The sequence below is a fragment of the Rhea pennata genome, chromosome Z (assembly GCF_028389875.1).
Source record: "Rhea pennata isolate bPtePen1 chromosome Z, bPtePen1.pri, whole genome shotgun sequence".
NCBI classification, from domain to species: Eukaryota; Metazoa; Chordata; class Aves; order Rheiformes; family Rheidae; genus Rhea; species Rhea pennata.
In genome coordinates this window covers 21836404-21859642 of record NC_084702.1, presented here as the reverse complement: position 1 = coordinate 21859642, position 23239 = coordinate 21836404, and the positions used below count along the sequence as shown (strand labels likewise).

At 35.2% G+C, this 23239-nt stretch overlaps 1 protein-coding gene across 1 annotated transcript in view; it reads right to left on the bottom strand.

Moving 5' to 3' along the window:
* ADAMTSL1 (ADAMTS like 1) overlaps window positions 1–23239 on the bottom strand; it is a 473068-nt gene that overhangs the window by 332584 nt on the left and 117245 nt on the right. The window lies entirely within an intron of this gene.

Here is a 23239-nt window from a genome sequence, read left to right as displayed (position 1 = left end):
ATCCTTGACATGCATCTATCAGATGATGTAGTGTCTATCAGAGCTGGCCTTAGCCCAAGCATCCAATTCAGCAATGAAGTGAAAATATTTCAGAAACTAGGATTAATTTCTATTCTCTTGGTTGCCTATCATGAAATTAATAACTGAGGGCTAAGCATAAAGAAACATCAGGGCTTGAATGCATCAGTACATTCTGATCTTTCTCATACCCAAGTCATATTAAGCTACTTCCTGATTTTTTTCAAACCTAGAAATAGTTATTAAATTCTAAGAAGAAGATTATTAAAGTCAGTAATCAAAGTATGATTTCACAGAAAACACAAACCACTTCTTTCCTTTCAGCAGACATTCTAATCATTTTGTTTTTTTTCCTTATTTATAAACCTTTATAACAAAGGTGTTCAAAAGTTTCTTCTTCATGACTATATTTAATTCCTGCCCATCAGAAAAAGTCAAAACAGACCTTCCTTTCTTCTTGGGTGAGCTCTGGAGACAATATCATAAGCACCTGAGGCCAACACAAATATTTACAGAAATTTAAAGGAGACATTTTAAAGAGTTGGGGTTGAGGTATGACATAATAGTGATATGACACATCAAAAATCATTAGAGAATTAGATAAGCTTAAAGATAATTAGGAATAACCACTATAAATTGTTCAATCTTGTCTTAGAAGTACATCTTTAATTAGGTAATCTAAGAAGATAGAAAGTTACCTTTTCAAATTGATACCATAATTTTTACTTACTAGAAACATAATGTCAGGTTGTTTATTTTAGAGAAATTTCTTGCCATGCAACAGACACACCCACTAGGAAACAGATTTGTAGTCTCAAAAATGTACACTTGTTTTACCACATTTAGAAGCCCAGGTCAACACTTAAAAAAAAAAAAAATAAGTCCACCCACTGCCTTTCAGTAGGAGCCAGCTATCACGAAAAAATAGTTCAGATTTTGTTAAGCTGGAAGATGAAGAGTAACTGGGTTTTAATTTTTCTCTGCTACAACAACTCCTTTCAACAGCTGGACCAGTGGCTGATACAGGCATGGGTGCTAGGAAAACCAGGGAACCCATGTGTGACCAAGGCCAAAGGCAATGGTGCCCCACCAAAAGGAACTATGGCATCCTTAAGGTTACAGTAACAGACAAAGTGGCTCAACTGCTGCAATATATCATACTGCTTCATTATTTGTGCAGAAAGTAATCCTGGCCCTTGTGTCTGCAGAATATCCCCATCATAAGCGTAGACTTTGGTGAAGAACGAGGAGGAGAATTTAGCTCAAACACAGCAATAACAGAAAGAGTTACATCAAACAACCAGTTGTCATGCAAACTGACAATTTTTTAGTAGGACTTGAGTATAAAACAAGAAAATATTAAGCATAACATCTGGTGCTTAAAGTATTCTTAGATTCTTTTCACTTATAGTTGGACTTCAAACCACGTCCTACAATAAATCATTATCTATTTGAACAGTTACATTTTAAGTACTACCATCAACTAGATATGACCTTCCCCAAAGCAATTTACAAATTATTTATATGGTATAAAATTAAAAATATAAAACATACCAAACTTGCAAAGTTCCTGAGAGTATTCTTCGCAAGCCATTTTATTACTTGACCATATAATTTAATGCAGTAATAAAGGTTTCTGTCAACTTGTCAGAAAACTTGACAGGTTATTTGGAATTTTTCAGTTATTTATTTGTAAATAAGACATTTTCTTCCACCCAAAATGATAAAAGAAATGTTTTCATTATTACGTAGGTTAATGTGAGTACATATTTGTGGATGCATTCCAGGTAATGTCTACAGCAACATTTATGAAAGTGTTAGAGCAAATATTCTGTACTATATACATGGGACAAAGGAAACATCAAGATTCTAAAAATGAAAAAAAAGCAAAAAAGACAAGAGAACTTGTCAAACTCAAAATCAGATCAGTGTCATTAAAAAAAAGAAGTGAAATGAGGAGGAAGACAACACCCTCCAGAGTTCGCAAAACTCACATTATCCAGAAAAAATAGAAAGGAGAAAAGACCAAAAGAATAATTAAAGAACAGGAAAATTCTGAAGTTACTTGGTGCTAGAGCTATCTGAGAAATAACTGTCAATCTAGAACATTTATGTGAGGGACAGAAATTTCCTTGAAACTGAACAAGCAGTAGTAAGGATGCCCTGAATATTACAGTCTGGGAAACCTGGGAAAAAAACCTTAAGAATTTGACCTCATGTATCTTGATGGAAGAACAAACTCAAATCAAACAAGAAAAGGATGTGGTTCTAAACTCTGAATTATCCTCACTTCCCAATCACCTGTGGATGTATACACCTCTGTTTTCCACATACAAGGACCAACCTTACCAGTTTCACATTGTAATAGCCATGTAATGGGTTTTGGTGATAAATAGGATGTTCATGAATATAGATAAATTCAGATGTATTCAAAGGAAATGTTCCTTTGTTAAAGGTATTTGTTTTATTTTGACTTGTTTTTTTTTTAAGAAAAAGGGAATCCCAGAGATGCATAAACATAGGTACCCAGCAAAATAGCTAAATGCATAAAACTTAGACTTAATAAATTTAGAAGATTTATAAGAAATAAAATCTAAACTACTGCTGTAACTTCAGCTGGTGTCAGCAGAGCTGCATCAGGCTTCAATTTAGTCTATCATCTTTAATAAAGCACATTAATATGATAAATCAAGAAATGGAGGCAATACTTCAGGAAATACCCTTCAAAAACCTATGAAATCCTCTCTATGCTCACCCAGAGCTTTAAATTCATTTCATCCAAAAGCATGATTCCTTTTCCTTTATATATTGTTTATTAAATTCCACTGAAGGAGATACCTGGAAAAAATTATTCATGTAATTTGTTTAATGACATTCATTTAAAGCCAGACATCTTCCACATGCTGCAAAGCTGAAGTTCTTCAATGGTTTACAGTATCACATTTTCATACTATCTCTAAGCACAAAACTTATCAAGTTATCAAATTCTTCTACATATCATGACAATAATAGCTGTCGCAATCCAATGTAATTTTACTATTAAAAAATTTGGTGTAACATGTCTTTGGAAAACAAAGATAATATTTGGCCTATCTCTGTTTACTATGTAGATTCAAGCTGATTACATAAAGCTAAATCAACTAGAATTTTTAGACAAATATATGAGAAAGATAGTAATACTCAAAACAGCTAAGGAGAAATAATTATAAGTTCAGAATGGTGACTAAGGTGAATATGGGGGAGATGCTACTTCTCAATGTCATCCAAAGCCTAGAAAAGTGTTTTTTTCAATGTCATAACTGAAAATAAGTAAGGAAGATATTTCTTGAAAAAATATTGGAATAGTGGGAGAGAGAGGTTCAATTAACTCTAGGTGAAACAGCAGTGAACTATTTGGGATGAAAGCTGGTAGCTAGGCTCAGTCATGGGAAATGATGATACTTTTGGATAACAGCCAACTGTGTATGCTTTATGTTGAATTAATTGCTTTCTTCTCCACATTTATATACATAAATGTTTGAGACATTTCACACCAGATAGTGATGGATGTCACGTACGAATCAAGCATAATTCAGCCTGTCCAACAGTTCTCCCTCAAAATAGACTGCAAAGGCAAATGCAGAGGGAAGAATGACATCTGTTTGCTTCTTTATTGCAGAGAAAAATTTTAAATAAATAATCTAAATGTAGATATAAATAAATAAACATGTAAAATACCCTGGCTGCATATAATGTCATGGTTCTATTCCAATATAGCCCTGATTTTAAAACAGACAAGTGGACAACTTCCAGGCACATTTAATGGCTCCAAAGACATTTTTTCAAGAATTATAGAGATAATTTAAATTGTGCAAGTAGTGTGTCATGCTACTCTTGTTTACTGAACTAAAGGAATCTCTAGATCTCCATCCAGATAGACCCATTCTCTTGTATTTTCAAGCAATTCTTCTTGAAAAGCTATTCTAAGGGCCACACTATAGCAGGATGGCTCAGATATTTATACTAGAGAAAATACCACCAGCTGACTTTACTGAAATCACTGTTCTCTCAGCCTATGAAAATAGGAATTTCAGTATCGGGAAAGAGTTTGCGTGAGGGAGACTGCTCTTTTCACCTTTCTGGAGAATGGAACAGGGCACAAAGGAAAATGCTGCTACTGTTTTTGATGCATTGCTTCCATACTAAATGATATATAATACCTATAGAATGAATGCCTCCTTTCTCTTCATTCATCCTGCGATTATTTTAGTCCATAGAAGTAGATGGGTCTATGAAGTCCTCTTTCTGAAATTTGTTTACAGAAGGGCAATGAATTATTCTTATTTCTGCACTGTGAGGACATGAAAAGATCATGTACTTTTTCTCTAGACTGTAGGATTTCCACCAGGATTTCTTTATCCGGGCTGCCTTCTGAACTGGAGTTTGGAAATGTGTTAGCATTCTCTACTGGCTTTTAAATTCATTACCAAAGGATTTAATTTCGTGCATTAACATGTTTACAGTCCCTTATCACTAGCTTAATCATTAGGCACATTTACAGAATGCTGATTGCTTCTTATCCGGGTATTCCTTCAGGGCAATGACCACCTTCCATCATTTGTGCTTAAGTTACATATAAGATAGCCAGTTAAAGTCAGAAAAGTATCAAGGAATCTCCCTTCTCCATTGCTTAAGCCATTTAAAACTAGGCTGGGCAAAACATTGACAGTATGCTGAATAAAGCACTCAAGAATTTAATTTCCTGCTATGGAAATAGGAGTGATAAGATGATCTAATGTACCATCTCCCTGTCCAATATCCATAATTTCATGATCACAAGCACTTTAAAAGTATCATCCCTTAAGGTAGCATTAAGATAATGCTGCTTCTCAGCATTGTAGATTCCCCCCCCCCTTATTTTTCTCTTTAACATTAAGACTATTCATTTCTCAGTTTGATAGCACATTTTAAAAATACTTTTATTCAACAGCAGTCTTTTCTACTGCATCTATCTTCATTAATCTCCATTATGAACCAGTTATGTCTCTAAAGCACTCATCTCCCCTGCAGCACAGAGGGCAATTCATATCATATATCATTTCACACAGTCAGCTATGATACTGCAGCTCTCAAGAACGGAGAAAAGAAAAAAGATGCCTGCTGTGAGATTCTCCCTTGTGGCTCCTGCTGAATATACAGATGCAACCAGCAGGCAATAAGCCTAATATCTGGGCATCAGACTTCTTCAAAGAGGCTATATCCACAATTACATAGTTTTTATACAAAATTCAAAAAATGCAGAAAATAAAATTACAGTTGAAACAAGTATTAGTAACGTATCATGGACATTTAACTTACAATGTTAAATGGACATGTCATTTTTTAGTTTTGAAAGTTTGAAAAAGTTACCATTTTCATTTCTTTTAAAGAGTCATTTAAAATGTCTTTCAATCTCAACTTTCCAACCCTCAAACTCTTTTTTTTTTTTTTTTCCCCATTAAATCTGTAGTGGTGGATACAGTCCATCATTTTATGTGTAAGTTCTACTCAGTAAGAATAATGCAAATACTATGGATAAAGTTGTAATGGAAATGTTCTCAGACAACAGAAATTCTACTCTTTGACCATGACATATGCTTTTTGTCTTCTGAAAAAAACTAATGATCACCATCTAAAACAGATACAGCTAATCAAGAGGTTACTTAAGAAATGATGCATCTGAACCAATAAATGTTGTGCTGTTCACTCTCTTCTGTATCAGATCACTTCACAAATTACTATAATTGTGAGGTAAATTCAGTAAACAGCCTGAACTAGGTTGTTTTTATTGCATTGTTTATCCCAAAGATGGCAAAAGGGGACAACCATAGTTACTCAGCACTGAATCAGCAAAATCTTGTATTTGCAATATGACTTCAGAAGTTTGAATATTTCTCTTTAATCTTTTCCTGCTTTCTGTTTCCTGTAGCTTCTGTTAAGCCAAGCATTTCCAGCAAATAGATAGAATCATTGTGTAGGTCTGATATATGGTATTATTCTCACTATTTTAGTCCTGATCACAAGGCAACAGGTGACACCTCTAAGGATAAGGGCTACAAGGATGTGGAATATTTGACCCACATGCCACTCAGCTGGCTACTGTAGAGAGGAGGATGAAAGAAATAAGAAAGTGACAATGTAATAATAGGGGAAAAAATGTCCATAAAACAAGAATAACACGGAATAAAAGTATATTGATAGAATATTGTGTATCATTAGATATTGTAACAGGAGTCACAGAATCAGATAAGACTGTAGCCTTGACATGTAAGCAAGAAACAACAGGAACATATTCCTGTGCAAGCAGCACAATAAAGGGGATAGAATTTATGATATGCAAGAAAAACAGACATTTTAGGGTGAAGGGAAGACACCCAGGGAAACTGCAACCATGACCAGAATATAGCTGTCGAAAAGTATTCACCGTGCAGCAAAGAGAAGAACAAACACAAAGACATACATTGATACTGTAGGGCAAGGATATCCAATTGTCTTCTCCTACCATCAGGTGACTATCATCAACAAATCCTATCCTGGACTATGTCTTTCTGTTAAAATTTGTTCAAATTGGTTACAGTTATTCACTCGTAAAGTCACTTGTACGTGGTAGCCTGTAATAGTTAAGAAGGGACACAGTGGCTTAAAAAATGACTCACTCAGGTCAAAATGCTCTCATATAGGGATAGCAAAAGGTTTTCCTGGAGAATATTACAGGCTTGGTTTTGGATATACAGCTCTGTAACCCTACCAGAGGGACTAATATTAGTAAGAATTGTGTCACTATGGGAGACTACCTTTCCAGATATGGATACTAATTAACAATACGAAGATTTCTGGATGCAGCAGCTGAAAGAATTCTTTACCAACGAATCACTAACCCTGTAAGAGGAAGTGCTATTTTAAACCTGGCAATTTAGAACAGAAATGATAGAACTTGTAATAAAAAATAGGCTTGTATAGAAATAGCCTATTGCATCCTTCCCATTAGACTTTGCAAAGGAAATTTAAAGAGGTTCTTCAGCCTATAACAGGTAAATACAGCAGTGTAAATAAATACAATAAAATAGACAAGACAAGAAAAAATAGGACAGTTCTGCAGTGAAGAGAGGCTTCAGAAAAAAGAATATTTATATACAGCCAAGAAATTAAATTAAGATTTTTCTCTCTTAAAAAAGGGTGAAATTGAACATATAGACAAAGGAAGAATAGCAGACAGGAATGGTCACATGGAAATAAAAGCAATCATGGAAGGAAGAAGTCAGCAGTTTAAGACACTTAAGTAACGAGGCAAAAACCTCTCCACCCATGAACATCACGTACTTTTAAAAAGTATATTTAAAAATGGAAGATATCACTGTGGTTGAAATATTACAAATCAGTTACTCTTGCTTAAACAAGTGGTAAGAAGGTGAAAGAGAGGGTAATCTAAACAAGGACAAAACTGTTCAGCTGAAATAGAAATATATTGAGAGTTCAGAACCACCTTTAAAGCCACTAAAGCCAGGCAAGTAAACATAAAATAGGCTAAAAGCAATACATACCAAAAGAAATTGATACGGTGTTCATACTGCAAAATATTAAAAATGGAGAAGGTAAAGATTTGTACAAGAATTCAATCAACGAAAGTATGTCAGGAATGCTTAATGACAAAAGAGGGGTTCTCAGATGAGGGAAAGATCCCTGGTGGAGCTTACCAACCTAATTCAGTGTTTCTACTAATCATCTTGTTAAGAAAATTAAAAGTGTTTTAATTACATCTACTGATAGCATGATGCTGAAAATCAAAGTAATCTTAAGAACCAAAGAAACTGAGCAGGGTGAAATGAAGTAGTATGCAGTCGTTTTATTGAGCAGTGATTATTTTTTGCTGGGAACTGACAGTCAGTGAGTTTGCAGTGACTGAACGGGGAAAATTGGGATACATGCATCAGTTAGAAGAAAACTGTCAGGTATTGCAAATGGAATCATAGATGGTATTAGTCCAACACTTCCATACAATTCTATAAAGAAATATTAAAGATATTTTATTTGGAAATACTGATGTAAATCTCTAGCCACTCAGAAACAGGATTAATCAAACTGAAATTGATGCAGAAAGGGGTGACAAGATTGTGGAGGGAAGATGAAAAACTGCCTTACAAAATTAAATTAAGATTTTGGCTTCAAATAGTTCTTAAAAAAAAATGGATGATGGAAGATGAAGTTTCTGTCCAGCAGAGGTTATGTAAGACTGAGAGATGCTTACCACAAAGCACAATGCTAATATGAAAACAAATAGGTATAAAATTCATGGAGATAAGTTTAGCTTAAAGTAGTACTTCTAAACATCAAAACAATGAGGCTTTGAAATAACATTTCGCTAAGAGTAGTGAAGAAAAGAAACTTTGGATGAATCTTGAAAGGTCTCCATACAGAACTACAGGACGACATTTCCTGCAACCAGGAGAGCAAGGAGGCCTGCCAGATATATACTTCCATTTGTCCTTCCCCTTTGTCCATTATGTACTACATGTGGAAATAGCACAATTGTAAGTGAAAATTACTTCTGGCCTAGAAGCTTTAGAAAAGGTAATATTCAAATAGCTTTAATTTGACTTGGGTCCTATGCAGAGTTTTGAGAGATGAACTGTAGGATTGGCAGTTAGGGTAGGAAATAAAATTTACATAAAAATTATTTTAGAATTATGAAGAAATCATGAAGACTTTGTCAATTCAGATTCTACTTTATTTAAGTGCCACTTACACACTTCATAATTAGGCCATTTCTTAAGAAAAGAAAGAAAGAGCAGACTGAGTAAGAGCAAGTGTATCAGTAAGGAGAAAAAAATGATAAAATCATGTAAGATTTTTAAGAAGAATGTAAGATCTGGAGCAAAATAAAGAGACAAATGATTGACAGGGAGTTAGCTGATGATAAAACTCTCATTTTTCTTTACTGTTTATTTTATTTCAATAGGGTCCTTGCTAATATCATTGATACAAAAATTCTAGAGGCGACCATTCCTGTCTGTGTTTATTGTACATAAGAACTATTTTTCACGTGACAAAAGATTATTTCATTTTCTTTGGTAATTCTGGGAATGGAAGCAATAGGACAGGTCATAAGAAGACATCGTTTTTTTACCTGCTGGTTTTCAGAATTGCATGATTTTTTCAGTACAGTGATTTTTTTCCCTTCAGTTTAGAATATTAATATGGCTCTTAACCCCACCAACTTTATGCAAATTTCTTTCATTTCTCATTGAACAATTTGACAACAGCATGAAAAAGAGCAGAGCTAGTAAAAATACATTCACGAATCCACTTTTTCATAGAAAATGATTCACAAATATAGAACAAATAAAGATCCTGAAGTAGTCTTTGCAGTTTTCTCATAGCAATGCAATCTCAGAACTACTCGAATCTCAGAACTACTACTTATGAAACATTTAGAGGAGTGAGGGAGGATAATTATTTTTTAATTCTTCCTCATTCTAATGATTGCAGACTTTCAATGTATCAGTCCACTTTCTCACTCCTTAGTCCCAGTACACATAATGGACAACCCTGCAATCAACAGACTCTCATAGTCGCTACTTTCTGTTCCACACACATCTTTTTATCATTTGTCTTCATTTTAGGACCTTATTCACTTGAGATATGAAATTATATCATCTTTTTGCACTTTCTTCCCAGAAGCCAAGATCAAATAGTGAACAACTGAGTGGAAGGCCTTGACTTTGGAAACTGTTTCCATTACATGTCTGCCACAATTATCCTGTTTATCTTCCATACCTGATTTTGATTTCCTGAAAGCACTTCGGAGGCTGAGTCACTGAAATTCAATGTGGTCATGAGATTCAACGTCAGCTTTTCAGTTTACTTTTATTTTGTAATTGATGAATATGCCTAAAGCTACTTTTATAACCAAAAACGTAAATGACCAAAACACAAAAAGATAAGCTACAGTCAGAGATGTTTTCTAGGAGAGTTATTGAAATTCTATTGAACAAACACTTCATGATTAGGAGTAATATATTCTTTACCATATATTCATGCAGAATTTCACAAAAGAATATGATAGCTTCTATTTTCTGCAGAACTCTCGTGGTAAAAGTCAAGGACAACTTACTTTATAACTGGAATGATGTCAACCTGATCATAGTCTGTAATATTCACCAGCCAATGGGCAATGCTGTATTTTACTGTAGCCATCAGTAAAGACAGTATTAGAAGCACTTCCTGTTATCATAAGCAATGTCTTTTAGCTAAAGTAATAGCTAAGATTCACAAGGTATTTAACTGTATCTGTAATAATTACCACAAAAAGAAAAGCAGAAGATTGCACTTCTGATTTTATATTATTTAATGAGGGCAAAATATATTCCAACAGACCATCTTTAGAGATAGCTAACATCATTTGCCATTGAGATCTTCATCCCTTTTTAAATAACAATCTAAAAAACTGTTTAATTGGAATACTATGTGATTTATAATGATAGGTTTCAGTTTATCTACTCATTGCTTAATGTAACAGGCATGTGCTTTCAAAATTTCTTTGAAATTTTCAATTTGCTCTACTGATGCACTAGTGACTTTAAACTGAATATTAATATCTCTTCTGTAGCTGAAAAATAAGTACACTTAAAATTTATCTGAAAACACAAATTAAGGATAGGTAATTACAATATCTATCTTTATGTTACATTTATGTCTAGAAACATACACATTTATGCCCATGTATATGTTTATATCTATACTGAGATATTTGACATCAACAAAAATGTTATTTATATCTATGGTTATGCACTTTTAGCTTAACTGTTTAGGAAATAGTAAAAGTTATTCTGCTCTTTGTCAGTTTAATATAACCAACATTAACTATACGAAAGACCAAAAAATCAAAAAATGGCTAAGAATAATATAAGCATTTATTTATACTATATATCTCAAAGAAACATGCATAGCTGAGAAGATGCCTAGAAACGTTTCTATTTCAACCTCCAACTTTTTTTATTAAAAAAATGATAACCTTAATTTACTTAAACAGAAGGCTATTAACTCACAACTCTATAGTAGATTATCCGTGTAGAACACAGAACGATATATACCATAACTATCACATTAACTTTAAATTTTATATTGGGAAAAGGTGCTTTAAATGTTAGCCCTAGAACTTCTAGTCAGGAACAATGGCACAGTTCCCCTAATGATATGCATCTTGTTAAGAAGCAGCAGCATTCTTTATCCTTGAACTTCAACACAATAAGGAGCTTCAGTATGTGCAGCTAATTTCTGTACATCTGAGATCCTCTGTAGCCCAGTATGTTTTGTATTAATTATATAAAATAACTTATTGGAATTTAGTGTGCTCTGACATATAACCTACAAATTAAAATCTTCAGTAGAAAAATTACTGTCAAAGACCTCAGAGACCTCTAAGACCTCAAGATAAAAAAAGTAGAAATTTTAGCAATATAATTCATATAAATTTTAGATGTAAATCCAAGCCAAAAAAAATTAACAAAACCATTACTACTTAATAAAGAAAAGGAAGAAAAAAGAAAGTCTAGTGTCTGATATGGGATATATATATACACATATTATAGATATATAACACACACACACACACATATATATATATACACATACATATATAATCTCCAAAATTATTTCCTGTTTCTCACCATCCTCTAGTGTTCTTCTGGAACTATGAGTCTCTTGCAATTGGAAGTGTACAATGTGTTTGTACAGCACCACATACACAAATGTATCTCTTCCACAGACAAGGGCTGCTGTCATGGTAGGCGATGGCTGCTTTGCACAAAAAGTCACTATTGCTCAATTTGGCCACTCTGAAATAGGTTATGGAGAGTGAAAAAATGGCTTTGATTCAATACTTCTTGAAAAGATGAGCTATCAGTAGGAAATACAAGTGAGCTAACCTGCTTCTGCATTCTGAGGTAAATGAAGAACTCTTTTAAAAAAAAAGAGTCAACAGGTTCTGAAAAATCACTGTAATAAATGCTAAATACATGACCTATGTTGAAGAGCACCATTATCTGAAAGGCTGTGGGGATCAGGGGATCTTCATGGACTAGAAAAAGAAAATATTACACTAATCTTCAAAAAAAAAAAGGCCATAAAGGTGATCCAGAGAACTAAAGGCCAGTGAGCATCACATTGGTTCTCAGGAAAATCACTGAGTCCTCTTAGAGCACATTTTCGGACACATGAAGGAGGAGAAGGTGAAAGGGAACCAACATCACAGCTTGACCAAAGGTTAGTCATGCCAGGCCCACCTGATTGCCATTTGTAAAGGATAAAATGACTGGTTTTGAGATAAGAACAATGAGAACAATGGATGTTATTCATGTTGACTTTAGTAAGACTTTGATAATATCTCCCACAATATTCTTGTATCCAACTTAAGACAATAGTGTCTGGATGGTTGGACAAGAAGGTAAGCAAAAAAGGTTGGATGGCCAGGCTCAGAGGGCCGTACTCTGCCTGAAGGCTACAACATGTAGGGTCCCACAACGGTCTGTCCCTGGATCTACACTTTTTGACATCTGTCTCAGTGGCCTGCAGGAGGGGACCAAGGGCATGCTCATCAAGTTTGCAGTTGACACCAACTAGGGGGAGGCTGGTTTGATATGCTGGTGGGCAGGATTGCTGTCTGCAGGGATCTTGGCAGAGATCCGCCAACAAGAACCTTAGGATGAGGACAAGGGTGCAGCCTTGGCTGGGCTGGGCCAGTGCTATGGTGCCAGGGCACTGAAGTGACAGCGCCCACGGCGGTAGGCAAAGGGCCAGCCCCAACAGGGCAGAAGCCCCAGCAGCCCTTCCCGATGGGGGTGGTGGTTGCGGGAGCCTGGGATGACACAGTGCAGCTGCAGGGCTGAGGCGCCTGGCTGGGAGCAGCTGCAGCTGTGGGGTACTGCTGGGGAAGCAAGAGGGCTTGGTATGGAGAGAAGCATTTCCCCCAAGGACAGCCCGGCAATGGGGCTAGGCCAGAGGGTGGTGCCAGGTCTGTCCTTGGAGATGGTTTGTCCCTAGGACTGCGCCTGCTGTGGGCAGAGGTTGGACTGGCAACCTCCCACGGTCCCCACCAGACTACATGAGTCTGTGGCCTGTGATTCTTGCTATCTGTAAAGAGTAATTAGTTTTTTTTTTTTTTTTTTTTTTCATGTTGGATTATAGTGCCTGGGCTTAGCATTATAGGCTTAGCATTAGCCTTAGAGTGATCCTGTTCATCTGTATCTTTTCTGAGGTATTCATTCACTGTCCTCATACGGCAGAAGTTGCCCTGATGCTAACATCCAAACACCTCACATGCCAGACTACATTTTTTTTTCTATAATCAGGCTTCTCATTTGCTTTCCATTCAATCTTTAGTATCTTTCCATTTAATTAATTCCTTCTCTGTTCACTATTTCCTATTATAATGTAACCTGTTCCCAACACCTTCCCCATCTCCCATTTCTTTTTATTATTTCCCTGACTATAAAATTTCTTAATGCTTAGACATCACAGAGACTACCATACAGAAAATGAATATTCAGAACATACTGCCAAAGGGACCTGAATATGAAGTAAATTATAAATGTGTCATAATTTTTATCATCATAACAGCAAGGGAATAGAAACTACAGCAACTATGAACCATTCATTATAAATTTAATTTTATGCTCATGAAACAGACTGTAAGGATTTCATTTTTTTCCAATCACAGTGACTAGCTATGAACTTATTTTGCTTAATTTTCCCTCTGCTATGAATTGTGCAAAGGCACTGTGGCTTATTAAAATGATTTTTCTTCCATTCTCTATGCAAGGCTGATACAAGGAATACAGTACAAAGTATTTTTTCTAACATTATTTTGCATAGTTTCCCATGGACATTTACTTAAGCATGTAAGGATACTGAAGGAAACTAAATGGCTAAGCCATACCTGTAAACAGTAATAATGTGAGCTTCCCACTGTATGTTGAAATGAGGGTTTGGTTGCACGTAAGACCAATCAAGCATATTTGTCAACAAATGAAAACAGCTTTTTGATTAAAGAAGCAAATTCCTGCATAACATGTGCTAGTAAAATCATATTTTTATACTGTAAATGCATAATTTTTGTTAGTGTGGCAATTTAATTTAAAATGCAGCTCTGCTTTCTGACATTCAAGGAAGCCTACGCTGCACACTAAGCACAGCAGACTACCCGTTCAGAGACAACAAGCACAGACCAAATACCAGACTAGTTTGGGGGTTAGAGTTGTGGCGTTAGAATTTTTCTTTCTCTCTCTCTTCATTGTTCCTTTTTATTCAGTTTCAACAAAGCAGCTCGCTAACTTATTCTGTTGGATTTTGAAACCATGACATGCAAGTGGTTTTGGAATTTTGAATTTTGAATTCACTGTTACTAACAGTGTGATTCCCCAATCCTATATCAGACCTCAGGCTTCCAATAAATCCATGAGCTTAGATAAAGAGATAGAACAGGCCAATTTTTGCAGGACTGAAGGGAAGATGGGGGGGGGGGGGGGGAATAAAAGCTTATACAGCTGCTTCTGAAATAAAAGGCTCACATATTCTGTTCTCTAAAGGTTAAGAACAAGGAGAGAAATATTCATACCAGCATATTCCAAACTCTGTGGATTCAGTTTCATTACATCCCAACCATGATGATAGTTGACAGTGAATATCTAATGTTTCTAGCAGATTCTCAGGCACATTTTTAATACCAAAAACATCTATTCACTAGTTTTACCTCATTATGAAGAACCAAGAGTGCTTCATGAGTGTTAATGTAAGAAGCTGAAAATTTTTCCTATTTCTTTTATCATATTTCTGGTTTAAGTCATGGAGAATGGAGAGTAAAGAAATTTTATTAGCTTTGATGAAGATAACTGATTAGTAATGATCTGGTGATACAATTCATATCATTTGAGTTTGCAACAGAAAAATGCACAGGAATGTTCTCCACAAGGGGAAAAATATAAAAATTCACATAATGTAAAAAATTGGGTCTGGAATCTTCTGTGACAAGTAAAGCAGTCAGCTTTGACTATTTAGATCACATTAAATTTGTCCTTTACTCTTCATAAATTCCTAACAAAATTCTGGGTCTCAGTCTTAATGAAGAAGCTGCTCTATGAGCCACGCATATAGGATCTGAAATCTTAAATTCAATACACAAACAGCAGCCAACAGATTTTTTTTCTCTGACTCACTGTAACACAGGAAAAACTCTCCTCTGCATAAAAAGAACTTTCTTAGCAATAGATACTATAGTGAAAAAATGAATTTCCAACGGGACTATACTCTGACCTCTCCTTCTTCTCCAAACCCCAGGTATCTTCTACTCTTAAAGTAGATTTATTCCTACCTTTATCATAAATATGCATCATGTATATTAAGAAAGACAGATGTTGTTCCACCGTTCCATAATACTCCATCCGAGGAAGAAGTAAGAACAAATATCATTGCTGCTGAAGTTGCTCAAGTAACAACGAGAGCAAAAAACTACTTGGAACAGAAATAAGCTTCTTATTCAGAGGACAGTCTCTCTATAAACAACTAATATGCTTTTGGATCAGAACCACAGACATTTTAAGTATAAAAAGTTGTACAAGATGATACAAAAACTCAAAAATAATGAGGTCCAAAGCACACTCTAACAATAGCCTCTGTACAGTAGAAAAGAGACTACAGTGAATTGTCATTTCAAGACTAGAAATTTTAAGTCCTAGATCTTGCAGCAGAATTTTGCTGATAAAACCACAGCTTAGACTCTACCAAGAATCTCACTGTTTGTTTTCCCAAAAGCCTGCTGCAAATCTGGTATGATCAGACTGACAAACATCTTGTTATAAGGCATCATGGAGTACAGCCAGCTTATTTGGATATGGGCCTGCCCTACTGATCTGACAGCTACAAATAAGGGAGAAAAGTTATGGAAAGCATACAGAAATAAATTCAAACTGACTTGAATGTAAACTTCAAATAAGAATTTAATAATACAATTGTGGAATGTTAATTAAAAATGCCAACAAGCTAAATACATTTATCATGATTTAACAATTCAGTATGTTGCAACTGATTATTGAAACCACATTATTTATGTTTAGTGGTACTGCAGTTGAGGATGAATATTTTATTCTGATTCTGTGGTCATCCACTCATAGCTTTTCAAGTATTTACCACTCTAAGTCTACATATTAGGAACAGGGTAAATGCTATAAAGATGTTCTGCAAACAGTTACTTGATTCTGATCTTGTATTGGCTCTAGCCAGGATTACAAGCCCCTTGTTGCTTGCTTTATCTCAGCATATATCAGAATTCTGTTGACATATATATATATTGCAAAGTCACTTTGTAAACTTTATACACATTACTAACATTATTGTGAGCTTTATGGCAACTCTTGAGATGAGGATCACACAACTTACAGTATAAAGCAAACTATTTGAATTAACCTCTGCCCCAACGGTCTACATTCTTAAGTAAATAAATAAATAAAATGAGAATAGACTTTCTTGCACTAACACTGGAAATGTTAAAACCCATGCCTTCTGATCCTCAGTGTAACATTTAATTTAGTGGGGTTTTAGTGGTGTTTTTCAGGCACCTTTTGCTGATACTGAAATTGACAGAGTCCTACTTCATACAGTTCAGAAATAAGAGCTTTCAAAGCCTTTCAACTGCATCCTGAATGAAAGGCAACTCAAGAACAAGGTACATTTGACAGCTTGGAAATATGAAGGCTCACAGACTTACTCATAGGTCAGAAAACAAATTTAAAGTCTGAACTCTGCCAGTAAATCTTACTGTAGTATGATTTTTCTAGGAATAATACCCTGACATAGCTTGATGTGACTCAAAAAGGAAAACGTTTAAACATTTCTAACATTCTCTGATCCTTCAGATTTGTTACCTCTCCCTTAGATAGTCAAAACTCTACTGGATTTTCCGGTCTTCATCCTCGTTACACAGGGCTATACCAGTGTAAACAGGGAACTGAAATAAATACTCTTTCACTTATAGTGATGTTCAGAGGCACTAATCAAGTATAGAAGACCCTAGGTAATGTCTATACTAATTGGAATAGTCAGCTTTGATCCCAAAGTCTTCTTGCTTATCTTCAGTTTATGTAAGAAAGCTCTATACCTTTGGGAGGCAAGAGAAGCATTTTGGAAAAGTCTTCAGTCCTAAGGCATCACAGGCCAAATTTCAGAAGTCTCAATATAACAGCTAGAAAAACAAAAATGAAAGAATAAACTATGACTTGTTCTCCACTCATTTTCAGACAACTTAGCAGTAAGCATTTGCTGAAGTGTCTACATTACTTCAGAGTTCTGAAATTCAACTTGTAAACTTGGCATAGATATAGCCATATATAAAGATAAATATATAGATAGATACATAGATAAATATATATATACACATATACATAAACACCTATTAGCCATATATGGCATATGTACATATAAACACATACATAAAGGAAAAGAAACATATCAAAACTTCAGCAATACTATAGGCAACCTAACACAGAAATGTGAAAGCATGAGGAATGGCAAACCTGCAAGTGGCTAAAAGAAAACCACATTTAGTTACCAGCATGATCTCTTAGTATTTATAAAAGAAGAAAATGGAAAATATTCCCCTAGCACTAGAAAAGTTTTCTTACTTAAGGATACAAGTTCATCCTACAAAAAAGATCACTCTTCTTCAAAACATTTAGATGAAATACTCATCTCACCATTCCTAACCACTAAAAAAAAATTATTTCTTTTCAATTCACGCTTTGCTTTGTCTAGAATAATTCAAGGTGAAAATCATCACTTCTGCTAGAAAAGGAAGCAGAAGTTTGCAATATTTGAGTCAGCACCCTTACTACAGCTCATTTTATATACTCTTCCATCTATCTGATTACCTATTGTATTTTCATCAGTATTTTCATAATAAATGATTAAAAAAATTGTTAGTGATATAAAAACACATTTTAACAGAGACATTACAAAGTAAGAATGATTAGTTTTTGCTTGTAAAATTCAGAACTGCATGTATTTTGAGTGTATAGCTATTCTTAACTAATTTCCTTCATGAACTATTTATGCTATGATTGCAAGTTACAATTCCAAATTACCTTTATTAAAAGGTCACAGAAACAAGATTTGTACATGCAAACAGCATTCACATTTTGTCTAAGTTACTATTTATTTGCATTAACCTCTCCTAGAGTGGAAATAGTGTAATGACACATTAATCTGATAGGCATTAGGGAAATTTTCATTAAAACAGGTATCAGGAACAGGTGACTATGAATACATTAAAATTTTGTTTTTGTTGACCAAATAGCATTCTGTATAATCAGGCAAACAGTGGTTTAGTTGTGCTCAGAACATCAGCTCTGCTGATGTTTCAAATTTTAATTTCCCTAATGCAGGCAACATTAATAACTCTATCTTTCTAAAAACAGCTTCTCCTCCTTTGTCAGCTCAAGCACTAGATACAGTCATGGGACAATTTTGGCAAGCTGTGGGATCTAGATTCCAAGTGTAGGAATGTAGGATTTTTTTTTTTTTTTTTTTTTTTTGAGCACTGGTATCTTGATTGGCTTTCTAACAGAAAGAGAGAAAATATAGCAACAGTCATGGGTCCAAAACATTTAATGGTCTTGCTTCTATTTTTAAAAAGATGTAGAAATATCAGTAAGAAGCAATCAGAAAAATGGAAAAGTAAGCATTAAGACCCTTTGAAATCAGTACTTTTTAGAGCTTTAGAATTGAGTCACTTGAGAAATGCTGATACTCTGTCTTACTCCTGTTATTGATGATCTGCAGACTTCTAACTATATTTAATACTTTCCCCTTTTAAAACTGATAAACTTTAAAATAAAACCTTTATCAATTTAAAGCACTTTAGTCTGGAGGAAACAAGTATCATACTTTTTATGAAGTAATCATAGACTGGAAAACATTTCCAAACATTTGCAGAGTGAAATACTTTAAACTAAAAACAGTCCATTCTCTAAAGAGCACGTGAATAACGGGGAGTCATGAACATAGGTTTAATCATTAGACTGCAGTCTACTCATATTTTTAAGGATTATTAGCATTTATTAAAGAACTTCAGAATGATCAGTCAGGAGAAAAGCACTGTAAAAGATAATGTTGTCTAGTATTATCAGAATACACTTTATCAGACAACAGCCAAGAGATTTTCTTCGCTGACGGAAGAGATGGGCCAAGTCAGATGGAAGAACAGAATACCATTATTAGCAGTTAGATTTAGATTTCACTGAAAAAAAATGAAAACTGGAAAAGCTGCTTTCACCACTGGGGTGGTGGGAGGATTTCCACAGCATCAGTTGTCTAAATTGTGACCTACATACATCCTGTGGTTCTTGAGGGCCACTAATGAAACCAATTGATTCTGACATGAAAATGAGCTTCACAAATCATGCTCTGCCATGCCAAGCTGCTGCCCAAGTAGCCAGAAGTCTGTGCCCTAATTGTTTCCAACTACTTTCCCTAGAGCCCCAGACACAGCCTTAGTCTCAGTTGGGAGCTCTGAGTATATTGTTTTCTTGCTCAGAGGAGTATTACAGAATTCCTGACTGCAAGTAAGAGATCAGGTGGCTCTGCTTTATACTCCGAAGTACTGAGCTCAATCTCACGGTTTTGGTAGGACAAACTCATGACATCAATACGAGGGGTTGGCAGCAGCATGCACTGGATTGTCTTAACTTGTACCAGGGGGTTCTGTTCTCAACGAAGAGTAAATAGCAGGTAAGGACAGCAGGAGATGTGTCCCTTCTATCACCAAAGCATTTTTCTTTACCTCTGATGTCAGCAGTTGCACAGGGGAAGGCCCTCTAACTCCTGCAGTATGGTGAAGATTTCTGCTTCTCTAGGGAGTTTCAAGGTGGATCCTGGAGCATGTTTTTATACATTTCAGAAACATTGCATACGGTTGGAAATTCCTTGGTTAGCAGGCATGTTCAGAGTGTTCCCTAGCTCTCCACATGAATTAATTCAGAGTCCCATCCCCCGCTCAAAAATATAACTCAAGAAAATTGTATCAATCAAATGTTTAGAGTATTTAAATACTTCAGAATTATCCCCTTCATAATCACTGCACTGTAAATATCAAAATAATCAAGTATTACATAAAAAATCAGAGATTAGAAACCATCTTACATTTTGGTAACCAAATACGGAGCCTTCTTTCATTCTCACTTCACAATGCTGTAGAAAAATTTCAGTCAGTATATTTATCTCAGAACTGGACCTCATCATAGAAGACTTAGAACTTTATCTATCTTTTTAAATCACTTCTCAGTACAGCAGCTAGATCTTGTAGGGATGCCTCACAATTCATGCATCACAAATACTATTATTACCAATATTTAGGAACATACCAGAGTGTAAGTAGAGAAAATCATAGAATAATCTTTGGTAAGTTTTTTAAACTGAGAATTCACTTAACTTGTTTTGTTTACCATTAAACATTCTAAATGCATATGCTGTTATTTTTAAATTATTTTGCCCTAACTCTTAAATTCTTTTCAGTATTTTTTCAAGAACTGTCTCCACATTACTTAAGAATTAAGAATTTCATTTCTCACCGACTTCCTTTGAATAATTCTGTACTTTCAGTTATTGGCTTTGTACAAGACAGAAAGTTACAAAAACACCAATATTTTAGCTTCGGCTATTTTTCCCTCTAAAGTTAATGATGATAGAGCTATGCTAATAGATTGGACTTCCAGTGCTTATATTGATATGGACACTACAATACCTAATGACTACAGCATTAAGAAGCTAAAATGCATTATTGGAAGGATGGACATCCAAATGGAAAGAATAAAAAAGTATCGCTATTGACTATTTCAATGGCCAAGAAAAGTGCATAGACAGGATAAATAGGGCTTCCCCTATGGTACAGCCAAAAAGGAAATATCCTCTTCTGTATCCTTCATTGGATGTTGACTATTGCAACCTAAGATATTCAGATGAGTTGCTTAATATTGCATGCCACAGGGTAACCACATGTATTTACTCATTAAATATGTTTGCTCTACTCACTGGTAACAAAAAGCAAAATTAGCATTCTACCTCTCCAACCTTGGCTGGGAACTGCAAACTACGATTACAGCATCAGAGCTAACTTTGTCCAGTTATCTGGTTTTAGTAACACATTTCCTGTGATAAACACCGCAACTCACCAGTAGCAACTGTTTCGTCTCTCTAGTAACACACATACATACAGCAAACGGCACAAGCCCAGAAAGCTGTGCACATTTGCTAGCTGCCTGCAGCCATTTATACCAGCTATGGACTCATCTGGCACCTCCTGAAATGCCTCTCTCTTCCCAAACAGTTCTGGCCTGGTGTTACTACTTTTCATCATCAGAAATGAATGTCTAAATGAAGAATCTGTTGGGATGCTCTCATCTATCCACTCAAATAGTCATAGATGATCTTTTTATCATGTGCAGTGCTGATTGGCATATGAAAACACACTCTTCAAATAGTAATTTCTAAATTAGGGTCATCAGCCTGAATTTTCCCAAGAAGAGTCAAGTAACGGATCTCATCATTGGGTGAAAATATAAAGGCTAAAGATTTTCATAGCCAATCACTGAGATGCTAGTTGTACAGCTTTCATCGAGGCCCTGTGTGCATGCTGAATTTGCAAATTTGCAAGGAGATAAGACTACCTTATGTTAGTCACAGGACTTCTAAAAAGAACCAACATAAGAGATTTTGAGGGGAACTATGAAAAAAGTGACCATTTTCTCTGTGTCTCACTTGTAACAAAAACATCTTTGCAGTAGATTTTCTTGCTAGATACACTGTGACCATGATGGGAAATTTCAGGTTCCGTGAATTAAGAATGATTGGTACTGACAATATGGTTTGCACATTCTCTTCTGGGAAGCTACAGACATCTTACGGTATCTTCCCCTACAACATCGTTTTTGTATCACTACAGTCAAGCCACTACAAGTACTTTTTCTTACGTATTAGTAATCATGAACTCTTCATTCTTGCAAAAAGTCTTACCTGATATCTTCAGCTTGATAGAGATGCTGAGTGCTCCTAATTGCATCTGAGGTCAATATTTTCACTCTTAAGTTATTGCTATGTAACATGAAGTGAATTGACAAAATCTAGGGCCTTTTCAAACTAAGTGTTCAGAGTACATAGATGATCTTGACATTACTGCATGCGAATCTTTGACTGTACATTTGTAAAACAGGAAGAATATCCTGTACCTGACATCAAAGATTCTGAAAATAAATTCAATAATGCTTAAGAAACATGTATTTAGAATAAATAAAATAGAAAAACTTTTGTTAAGATCAATGCCATTGAAATAGAGTCTATGGTGTATAGAGAAACAAGTCATGAGCTCTGTTTTAGCTGTTCTTAGTTGCATTAGTCATAGAGAGAAAACAGTAAGTGTTCACGTAGTTTTAACTGTCTCATAAAGAAATAAGGTGAGAATTAAAGTTCCCCAAGTCATACCAGACTGAAGATTGTAAAGTCTCATTTCCTATACAATATTCTGGTTAATGAGGCTGTATATACCTATCTGCCCAGAAAGAAGACAGTAAGAAAGACACAATATCCTTGTGAAATAAGAAAAAAAAGAAAGAGAACACTGTCTTGAAATAAAACCTCTGAGTAATTTGCAGAATGCTGTTCACTTGAGTGAACAGTATTGTAATACACAAGACCTGCAAGACCCAAGGAAACAACAAAGCAATTCAGTAGTACTGACAAAACTATAATAAAATACTGCTTGCTCCTCTGCACCCAGGGAAATCAATTGTTTTAATAAATGATTATTTCAGCCATACCTGATTAATGAGGGAATAGGGTAGGCGGTAGTGGGCGAGCAGAACAGTACTATCTGTACAAGGAAGCTTTATTTTCCAGGCAGTAAAGCAGTCGCTTGATGCCATTCTGAACTGCCATAAAATTAGCCGTAACGATAGAACAAAGTATTGGTTTTGACGAATCTGAAAACTCTTCTAGAATTTGAGAGCAGATGATCTCAGCACAAACACAGTGAATTGTTTAATGCCTTCACTCCTTTTGTTAACTAGATTCTTTGACCTGAGCAACAAGACTTAACACGAGACATCTATCTCATCCTTCTAAAGTCCTAACATTGCATGTTCTCAAGGATAACTGGCTAGTATTCACT